Source organism: Montipora capricornis, chromosome 4, assembly GCF_036669925.1.
Source record: "Montipora capricornis isolate CH-2021 chromosome 4, ASM3666992v2, whole genome shotgun sequence".
Classification (NCBI taxonomy): domain Eukaryota; kingdom Metazoa; phylum Cnidaria; class Anthozoa; order Scleractinia; family Acroporidae; genus Montipora; species Montipora capricornis.
The window spans coordinates 54046290-54056289 of record NC_090886.1 but is presented as its reverse complement, the minus strand read 5'-3'; the positions used below and the strand labels follow the sequence as shown (position 1 = coordinate 54056289).

Genomic DNA, 10000 nt, shown 5'->3' with positions numbered 1-10000 from the left:
CGAAAATACATCTCTCGAAAACGATTAAAACTCGTTCAACTTCGGTTTTATGTAAACCTCGAGTAACTCAGTGCTTCATTCAGTTCTCTTTTGGTAAGTGTCTAATTTTATAAAACATGTTCTGCTTTAAATAGGGTAATCTACTGGCAGTGTAGAACTTATTGAGGAAAGTGGAAGGCCTGCACGCACTGTGCAAGGCCTTCCTGGTGTGGATTTGTATCAGTTACTAATTAGGAAGCCTTCTATTTACAATTTGGCCTTAATCAGCATACTAATGTCACTGAGAGACCTGAGAGATTTCCCTCTCTTGTATGATATGAGAAGAGGATTCTCAATGTATTTGTTTCTGCAATGGTGGACTTAGTCTTTGTTTTTTGTCGTGAAGAGGAACTAATTCGTAGCTATATACCACCCAGCAGTATCAACGCGAAACAGCAATCCGGTTCTAAGTCTTTGTTTTTTGTCGTGAAGCCACAAAAGCTAGTCTTCCGAAAAAAGTGATCCCAGATAATAGTGTCCTCTCGATTAATTGTTTTGTAACCTCTTTCGGTGAAGCTAGATTTAAACCGAGATGAAACATCTTCAGATGTCGTTTTTTGACGAGTTTGTTCTCAGGAGCCTGATTGCTTCACTCTGGAATGAAACCTTTTTTGGAGTCTTTCTGCAGGTACCGAAAAGCACTGTGTTTTTGGTCACTTTGGATTAGTCTTTATTTCGAGTTGCTTTGTTTTCTGTCTTTTATTTCTTTTGTTTCACGTAATTTCTGCTCCGGTACCTGCAGAAGCTGCCCTTTTTTTGGCATGAGGTGAAGTGTTAGGCTCGGTTGCTGTTGAATTGGAACGTCTAGGGCGTTTTGATGTCGAGAATACATTCTCTTTGCGATTTTTCCCCTTTACACACTGATGAGTCGAAGAAAGTGATTTCACTCTCTGCCGCAGATTCTAATGTCAAAACTTAATATTTTGATGTGAATTGTTAGCTTGCGTATTGAACAGACTAGACAGGTTTTTTTCTCGTTTGCTTGCATCTTATAATGAAGAAATGGCATCAATTTAACATTTCCAAATTCTCGGTTTTATCCATTGTAGCTCTGGCTTAGCAATTTAGTTTCAATTTCTGCCATGATGACGCTGGGTTCGTTCCCATAACCTCAAATGAGTTTTCCTGTAGGATACTGCTAAGCATTTGTTGAAGTAGCGCGCTAGAACGAATGGTAGCTATTATAGAAGCTGTCGTATGCTTTTCACCGACTGTTGTGATTCCTGTGAAACGGAGGTCGAATGCGAATGAGTTTCAATCCCATTTCGAGCGCTGTATTTCCGCGCCAGTTGATGACGTCATGACTTCAGAAGTTCGCTGTTCTATTTCACATTTGATCCATTTCAGTTTTCACCTTTTCTTGGTTTCGGCGATGCTAGCTCAAGTCACGATACTCCACTTCCTTTTAAGCTAAGCCATCCCAAGTTCCTTTAAGCTTTCCACCACAGGTTCGACCATTTGGTGTTGTGCAAAACCGTTTTGGAAAGAAAGAAAGGAAAGGAACTTTATTTAAGTGTCTAATCTTATAGCGCTGTAGAGCACTAATCGGGGACACTGTAAATTGAAATTAACAAGTTAACGCAAATCAAATCAAATTTTGGTTTTTGAGGAGAGGGGAAAACCGGAGTACTCGGAGAAAAACCTCTCGGTGCAGAGTAGAGAACCAACAAACTCAACCCACATATGACGCCGAGTCTGGGAATCGAACCCGGGCCACATTGGTGGGAGGCGAGTGCTCTCACCACTGCGCCATCCCTGCATCCCTGCGATGCTAAATGGTTCATTTTAAGTTGTACCATGTGTCGTTTGGCTATAGTTTACATTATATTGTGTTGTTTGAGCTGTGAGAACGAGCCTTTCCCCTTTGACTGAATGATTTGATTCTGCACCATATTTGACTTGAACGTTAATTACGCGGGATGCCCGAGTAGGCAGACCACGTCAATAACCCAGTTTTTTTCTTCTTCGTAGTCACAAATATGCGTATCCCAGGGATAGTAGATTAACCACTCGATAAGAATCCCGTATGATACAACCGGAGCCATCGCGCTCAGAGCTCTGCCAACATCAAGAAATTTTGTAAGACAATTTTTTAAGGGGAGCTAAAACATACAAATTCTTAAGGCGACGAAATTACCTTTGTAACCCCTATTTTGTAGTAGTTTTTTCTTTTAGAAGTTTATTTCGATATACTTGAGAGAGGTGCGATTAAAAGCAATTCGAAAATTCCCGTGGATAGTGGATACTAGCGCGCGCCAAATGAACAGCAGATAACCATATGGAGCCACCTTAATAGGGATTCCATCACCATTCCTCCCAATACAGGAATGAAAAACGTGAAAAGAAGATCAGAAAGTAGCCTTTAGCAACCAAACACAAAAAAAGAAAAAGAAGTAAAAAAATATAAAATTAGCAGCTTTGTTACGGGGACAGCATGCAGGCAGTCTCCCATCCGAGTACTGATCCCATTTGACATAACTGACGGGTCAGACCGAGCATTTGGAAGGACTAACCCTACAACACCTTCAAATTAACACACTTCGAGGATGATATATACTCCTCCTGAAAAATGTACAGATTAGCATACAATAGACCTTATTCATAAATGGAGGTCACATTTATAATTCTTTTCTCCAAGTGCAAATTAGCCTACCAAGAGGGTCCCGAAGGGGGGGGGGGGGGGTACCAATCCCATTTCCCAGCCCAATTTTTTTCCGAATCCTATTTCCCAGCTTCCAAATCCCATTCTCACGGGCATTATTCTGGAAAATCCCAGTGTTCTACATAAGCAGCTCTTTTGTTTTCATATCATCACATTTTTTTGAAATTAAGACTGGTTACCTCTTTCGAAAACAACCCCGAACGATGTCCCGAAGATTCACGGCATATATTAAGGTGGTAATTTAAACTTTTATTTTCTTTGAAAGTCAAGCCTTAAAACAACATCAAGAGCAACTTTTAAAATTGGATTTCCTTTTTTTTTTAATATGTGCTAACAAAGTACATGTTATAAAATCGTCCATTTCGTTTATGAAGACATTGTCAGGATTTGGATATAAACAAGTTGAAAAATATCTATTGTAAGCAAAGGATGCAAAATGAGTCGATCTCTATCCATTGTCTATCCAGAACTGTGTATTGTTAACCATGTAATGAGCAAAATACTCACGTGATGTTCTCTAGAAGAGAACCACTTTTTTGAAATAAGCACCTTTGTTCGGGACCATCATCGCGGCCAGAATTTTGGGCGTTTGTCCGTTGGCTCTAAATACTCATTGATTTTCTTCGGTTGTTCATTGGCCTTCGGCGGATTACAATTATGAACTCGCCGGAAGTATATTTTAAATGACCTGTAGCAGTCCTTTTACAGTCGTCCAATTTCGGAGATTTCCCACATCGTAGGCATTCAATTCTTTTTCCACCTTTCGACAGCCTTGTGTCGTTTGTCTGTAACAGCAATTCTCTCAACCTTAGCAGTGTTTTTGGCAAATTTTGGTGTTTGTCACTCCCAGGTTTTAGGGTCGCACACTTGGCGATCTCTGTTTAAAAACGATGTTTACAGGTCTTACAGAGCCTTTCTGAAACATGACCTGGCGTTGAATCACCTTGACAGACAATGAAGTGCACAAAGCCCCTGGAACATTTCCAATTCTCTCTTTAGTTCTAAGCCCAAAGCGGGGGGCTTTTCTGAGAGGCCACTTCGGAAAATACCATAATACTCCTTGTTTGTCCACCCAAATTTTGAATAAGCATTGTCTTTGTTTTCTCTTGGGACCATTGTAAGTCCCAGGAGAAACTGCAAACATTGCTTATGCAAAATTTGGGGGGACAAACAAAGAGTATTATAGTATTATTATTATAGTGGCCTATGAAATCGATGTAAAACACTTCCAGGGCAAAATCTGCAAATCCTCTGCGTCTCTACTCGATTCATCTATGCCACACATTCTACGAGTATTCTTCTCCACCTGGGTTACTGGAAAAGCCAACAGTAACTCTAGTTTACAGTTCTCGGTGTGAATAACAACATTTTGAGCCGAAATATACTTGATGTCCACAACAACGATGAGAGTTCTGCTCGACGAGCCATGTGCTCCCACCATTTTGCTTGTACACAAGCGGATACGCATGCTCAGAGACTTTGGCTTGGTTGCAACCGCTGTGCACAGTCTGCTGTTTGTCTTTCCTCCCGAAGAGCGAGAAGATTTGACTACGAGAGTCTACGAGATTACTCAAACATCATTGACCGCAAGACGAGGGCAAGATATGGGCATCAGAAAACACCAGAAAACGTTATTTAATATTTAAAACAATCCCATTTTCCCAGGGCAAAAAGAGGCCAATCCCAGTTCTCATTTTACCCCTTCAGGACCCTTTACCAAGCCTCATCTTGGAGCAAGAATTCTTTTCAATTAACAGTATGATATATAGGCTTGGTAGGCACTTGGCAATTTGAACTTGGACAAAAGAATCATAAATTGACCGCCATTTATGAATAAGGTCTATTGTTCCTTCAAATTGCTGCCTTTTGTTTGCAAACTGAAAGGTCTGACCGGCCAATTTTGACAAATTAGGAAAGCGCCCTTAGACTAGCATCGAATCATTGTGGTATGTGATAGGTCACGTCAATGGCATTTGCGAAATCGACAACAAAATAAATCCATGTCCACTACTACACAAATCAAAAACGTGAAAAGAATGTTATAAAAAAGCCTTAAGCAACCAAATACAAAGTTAAAAAAACAGAAGATTAGATATTTTCGTCACGGAGACTTCGCAGAGGTCTCCGATTCAAGAACTGACTCCATCCGAATGGGCTTAACTTTTGTAGAATCAAGTAGACTACTGCACGACTGATACAACAACGCAAAGATAAATTTTTTTAACGATATTTTGGCTGGCCAATACCAGCCTTCATCAAGTTTATTTGGAAATCTAACGAATTACATACACGTTATGAAGTATTTAAAGACGATTTCAGAAAATAAAGTAACATGATACAGCTACTGGATAAACAAACCAAAATTACAGAAGAATAAAATACTGTTGTACCACTATATACTCCTCTTAATGAGGAGCATTTCGTAGAACAAGCAATCGAATTTGCCCTGGCAATTATTAAGACCATAAAATATCATTCTTTCAAAAGATCTTTGCTATCGTGAGCTTGCAAAAAATATCGACCAATTGCCGAATTTTTGTGTTCAGCAATGCGTTGGTGAAGGTGTCCGGCTGTATACCCAACATAACTTGCATCGCACAGATCACATTTAAAAAAATACACAACACATGGTATGTGATAGGTCAAGTGAATGAAATTTGCAAAACTCAAACAAAATATAAATCCATTCCTCTTTGTACACCGGTGGGGAAGGGGGAATACTCCCTTATATTGGCTATATAGGTATGTGTGGGTCATGATGTTTTTTCGAAGAAGCCACTTCTTCATCATTAGGCGATAAGACCATCAACAAAAGCCGTTCTCAAGTCTGAAAAAGGGCTTGATTTTAAGAGTCATATCTGAAATTGGGTATCATATTTTTGTTCAGGTCTGAAATAGGGTGAGGAAAATCGCAGATTTTAATCTGAAAGTAGGGTAAGGGTTTTAGGACGCGTTAGGACGCGGGACGCACACCCCCACCCAATTTATTTTATTTAGGAGAACTGCCCCCCCCTCCCCCACAGGCTAGTACAGGAATCAAAAACGTGAAAAAAATATTAGAATAAAGTCCTTAATCAACCAAATACAACAACAAAATCAAATACAAGAAGACATATTATTCTACTTTGATTTATACCCAAACTCAGAGCGGCCGATCTCCAGGAAGTATTCCAAGGAAATCTTACCTTTTCAGTTATCTTGGCATTCCTCAAAAAGCTTTAGTAAAAGTAAATTCGGATGGTATTACTGTGCTGCTTGTTCCCATTTGCAAATATATCATTAATAATATGAAATAACCTCTAGTTCTGTTTTTACAACAAATACCTGCTAGTTAAATTACAGATTCATCTTTCTGGTAAACTCTCGTCATTTTCCGAATTTTACCCGTAGTTGTTGTTAGCTGTAACTGGACAATTTATGTTAACTGTTTATGATCCCACGGATACGCCCTCATAGGCGTCTTGTTCTATTTCGTGGCCGGTTTCGACATTCGTTGCTGTTACGTTTTTTCCTTTGGCCGAATTGTTTACATTTATCCTATACTAATCTAGAAAAGATTGCTGAAGCATCTCCATGGAAATATGAATGGCCACGTAACTGGACCGCGAGCCATCCCTCTTTCGCCCAGCTAAGGGAGCGCGAGGTGACACAAGAATAAAGTGACATGTTAACTAATAGCGAGCTTAAGCACGCGCGTTTTTGAAACGCGGACGACAACCGGAAGTGAGCCGTTTTCTCTTTTAATTTGTATTCACACAACCACATTTACATTACTAAGTATCTTTTCTCCATAAGAGATGATTAGTATAAAAATCTGAGAGATACCACTGTCCTGGCCCGCGAAATGTTCTCTTCCGGTTTCTGTTCGCGTCTCAAAAACGCGCGTGCTTAAGCTCCCTAATGTCATGCGGGCGAGTTAAATTTCGCGCACGCAGTTTTTCCCTCGCCTATTTTATCTCACAAATTTTTGGTTTTATCAACGGAGTTGATCATGTAAATTGGCCACCGTAAAGAGATTCTAAAAGCTGACGTTTCGAGCGTTAGCCCTTCGTCAGAGCGAAGGTCTGACAAAGGGCTAACGCTCGAAACGTCAGCTTTTAGAATCTCTGTACGGTGGTCAATTTACATTATCAACTCCGTTGATAAAACCAAATTTTTGTATACAACTTCCCCACCGACGCAGCACCACAGTTTCTTTAGAAACTACCCCCTTCATTATTTTATCTCATTCTTCCCGAACTGAGCAGCGAAAGAAAGACACGCAGTCTACTTATAACTGATTTTTTCCTGCCTGCGTCACCTCTACAATTAACTGCTTAAATCGTGCTAGCCCGGATCATGTTTTACAAGGAGGCCTGGACTTCTTGGTTGTAAATATTTCGGTTATGCTTTTCCGGTATCGCAATCCGTAGGTTCCTGTTTTAAACGGGCACCCAACACGGGGCTCGAACGCATTTGGCCTGTTTACGTGGACACATTTTCCGCTGTCTTAGAGAAGACGGAATTACGTCTGCGTTTAAATACGCTTCAGCGCCCTGACAACTGTGAGGTAACAGGATGAGCCAGCCAGGCAATTTCAAGTGGTGACATCATTATATGGCAAACAATTCTCAGGCTAAATAGAGCACTCTGATTGGCTGGTTTTCGGCCGGGGTTTTACAGTACGGACCATTACCATGGAAACGGCCTGTTTTTTTTTTTTTTTTCTCTCTCGTCGGGAAATTCAACTTGAGCGAAACACAAAAAGTTTTAAATAAGCGGAATTTAATTTTTTCAGCACAGCCGCACAATTATAGCTAGCGGAATTTACTTTAAAGTTACAGTTTGAAGTTCGATGACGGAAGACGAAAATTACGGAGCGGAGAGGTGTCCGATCGCTCAAAGAAACGATGCCGTATAATAAACAACTTATTAACCCAGCACGAGGGCCGTACTGGGAAATAATGGGCCGAGGTCGTGGCAGAACGAGAGCCAACAGTACAGTCCCGAGCAATTGACGTTAGTAAGTGTTAGGTTTACTGATGTCGTCATGTTCACAGTAAGGACATACGCATCGCACACAAGTAGAAGAAACAGCTGATTTTTATTGAATATAATGTTTTCTTTTATGTGCTCAAATAAAGGCGGGTCTATATACAGTTTCAATCAAGTTCACGTATTTGGCAAAATACCATTATACAAACTACGGTGATTTCCTGAGCGGTTTTCCACTTACGTATAGATAAAAGAACTGCAGGCGCGTAGCGTGGTCATTTTTTTCAAGTACGCACAAGTATATATGATCTAGAAACTTAAGTAAACTAAGTGAAAAATACTGCGTTCTTTATTTCTTGTTCCAAATAGTTGTGTGAATACAAGCAAAGAACAAAGCGTCTTGCCCTTATTTTGAGCAAACTTGGCGCAAACAAAACATTGTTTTGGTTGTGCTAGCGTGCCTGGAATTGTCAACAACGTTCTCGGAACGTGGCTCCTTTGTCAAGAACGTTCTTGGAACGTCGCTCCTTTGCAACTTCGCCTTTTTGTTGCACGCTGATCAAACAACACTGCTGCATTGTTTAGTGTAAAAAAAGTACAATGCAAAACTAAGTGAGAAAATGGTATAGCTTTTGTTTTAGTTTTTAGAATTAAATCAAAGTGGTGTTTTCATAAGGAAATTCTGGTTGAGTACAAGTAAAAGTTAAAAATAGAAACAATTGCTTAAAATTTCAAAATTTTCTGGTCACTTTAAGTACGCACGTGCGTATTTGCGTATAGGACGCTACGCGCCTGACAAGATTAAACTACCAAAAGCGTCGCGGTTATATATGTGGTTACGTTTGCTAGTTAAGTCATGATATTGGAGCACCTATTCTAACATAAGAGGTTATTACTTTTCATCGATATCGCAAACGTTCACAAGACACCGGAAAAACAACTGACTTCCAAAGTAGTAAACTTGAATAGCTTTGAATTTGTCCTCGTGAGAAGGCAATAGAGACTCAATCTGATTACAAGGCAGGACAATTGTTCCCAACGATCTAAATATATTAGATTTCATTTATTATTTACAGTCTTTGCTGTTATTTTTGCGTTTCTCTTCTAGTATTTGAATTCAAATTAGTAGTAACTACCATATTTCATCATATCTAAATACAGAGCCTGCGCTCGCAGACGTATTTCCGGTTGTCGCTTCTCTCCGCCCGACAACCGGAAATACGTCTGCGAGCGCAGGCTAATCTATACACCGTCTGTAAATGAAAGCCCGCCAGTGTAAACTCTCATTGTACCCCAAGTAGGCTGGTTTGGCCAGCCGAAATATAGTGCATTACTAATAATATAAACTACGTTATATCGGCTCTTGATCAAAATATTTACTTGTTGATTTAACATCAGGACTACTGTGATTACAACTGCGAAAGAGTCAACAAACTCTGCACTCAACCGTCAGCAACCCTGGAATGCAATTTAGTCTGCCTTTCTTCTTAGTCACCTTTTAATACATGTCCTAGTAAACATCATGACCAGGCTTTGAGCACTCACGGTGCTTTGATGAAGTTCAACGCACAGAAAAGGGAAAGCTTGTAAAGCAGCTTTGAAGTATTTAAGAAACTCCGTCGTCGAGACAGTGTCATTCGAGTGTCATCTTTAATCGCTTTTACTCGCATTCCAAAAGATGACAGGAAAGACTCTATCATCAAGAACCTGATCAAGAACAATGAAAGATCAAAGAAATATGACACTAAGTAACTTAACAAATAAAACATCCCTTTCCCTAGCAAAACAGCCGGCAAAACAGGAGCTTAATTTGGCTTAATCTGCTAAGCCTTAGTTGCAATGTTTGGCTTTAGAAAACGCTTAAAAGCCGCTCCATTTGATTTTAGGCTCTGAAAGCTCAACGCTTAGCTCAAGGTAGGTTATTGATAGGTGGTTGTTCATTACCTTGGAAGTGTCTCGTTCCTCGAAAGATGATTGAACGCCGGATAGTGAATCAATGAATCTTTCAGATATCTGTAGAGAGTTGTTTTAAGAATACCTTGTAGGGATCGTCAAGAAGACAAATTGAAAAGTTCCTTCAAATGCTTTTAACGGTTTCCCCACTAGTGACACTTTTTATGTCTCCGTCTACAAAAAGTCAGACAGACGCAAAATTTCATGCAACATAATTCCGTCACCCCTTCCGTTTAGAGGACGAACATCTTTCTATTTTTTGCCACGATGTGGTGGATTTAGAGGTGGTCACCCAGGACTTTTGCGCCTTCAATGGCTTTGGTCACCAATAATGCCCTTGTGTTCGCGGGTCCATTTTTTATATTTTTTGAA

General features: G+C 40.0%; 1 protein-coding gene across 6 annotated transcripts in view; it reads left to right on the top strand.

Annotated features, from left to right (window-relative positions):
* Window positions 1-10000, top strand: part of LOC138047474 (SH3 and PX domain-containing protein 2A-like) — a 28549-nt gene that overhangs the window by 3439 nt on the left and 15110 nt on the right. The window contains exon 1 of one of the 6 annotated variants that reach the window (XM_068894342.1): window positions 34-93. The exons of 2 other annotated variants lie outside the window; for them this stretch is intronic. The gene's annotated coding sequence lies outside the window, so the exon portion shown is untranslated. Of the gene's footprint in view, window positions 1-33; window positions 94-9439; window positions 9590-10000 lie in introns of those variants that run through there. 3 more of the 6 variants (XM_068894343.1, XM_068894340.1, XM_068894341.1) reach the window with 3 other exon arrangements.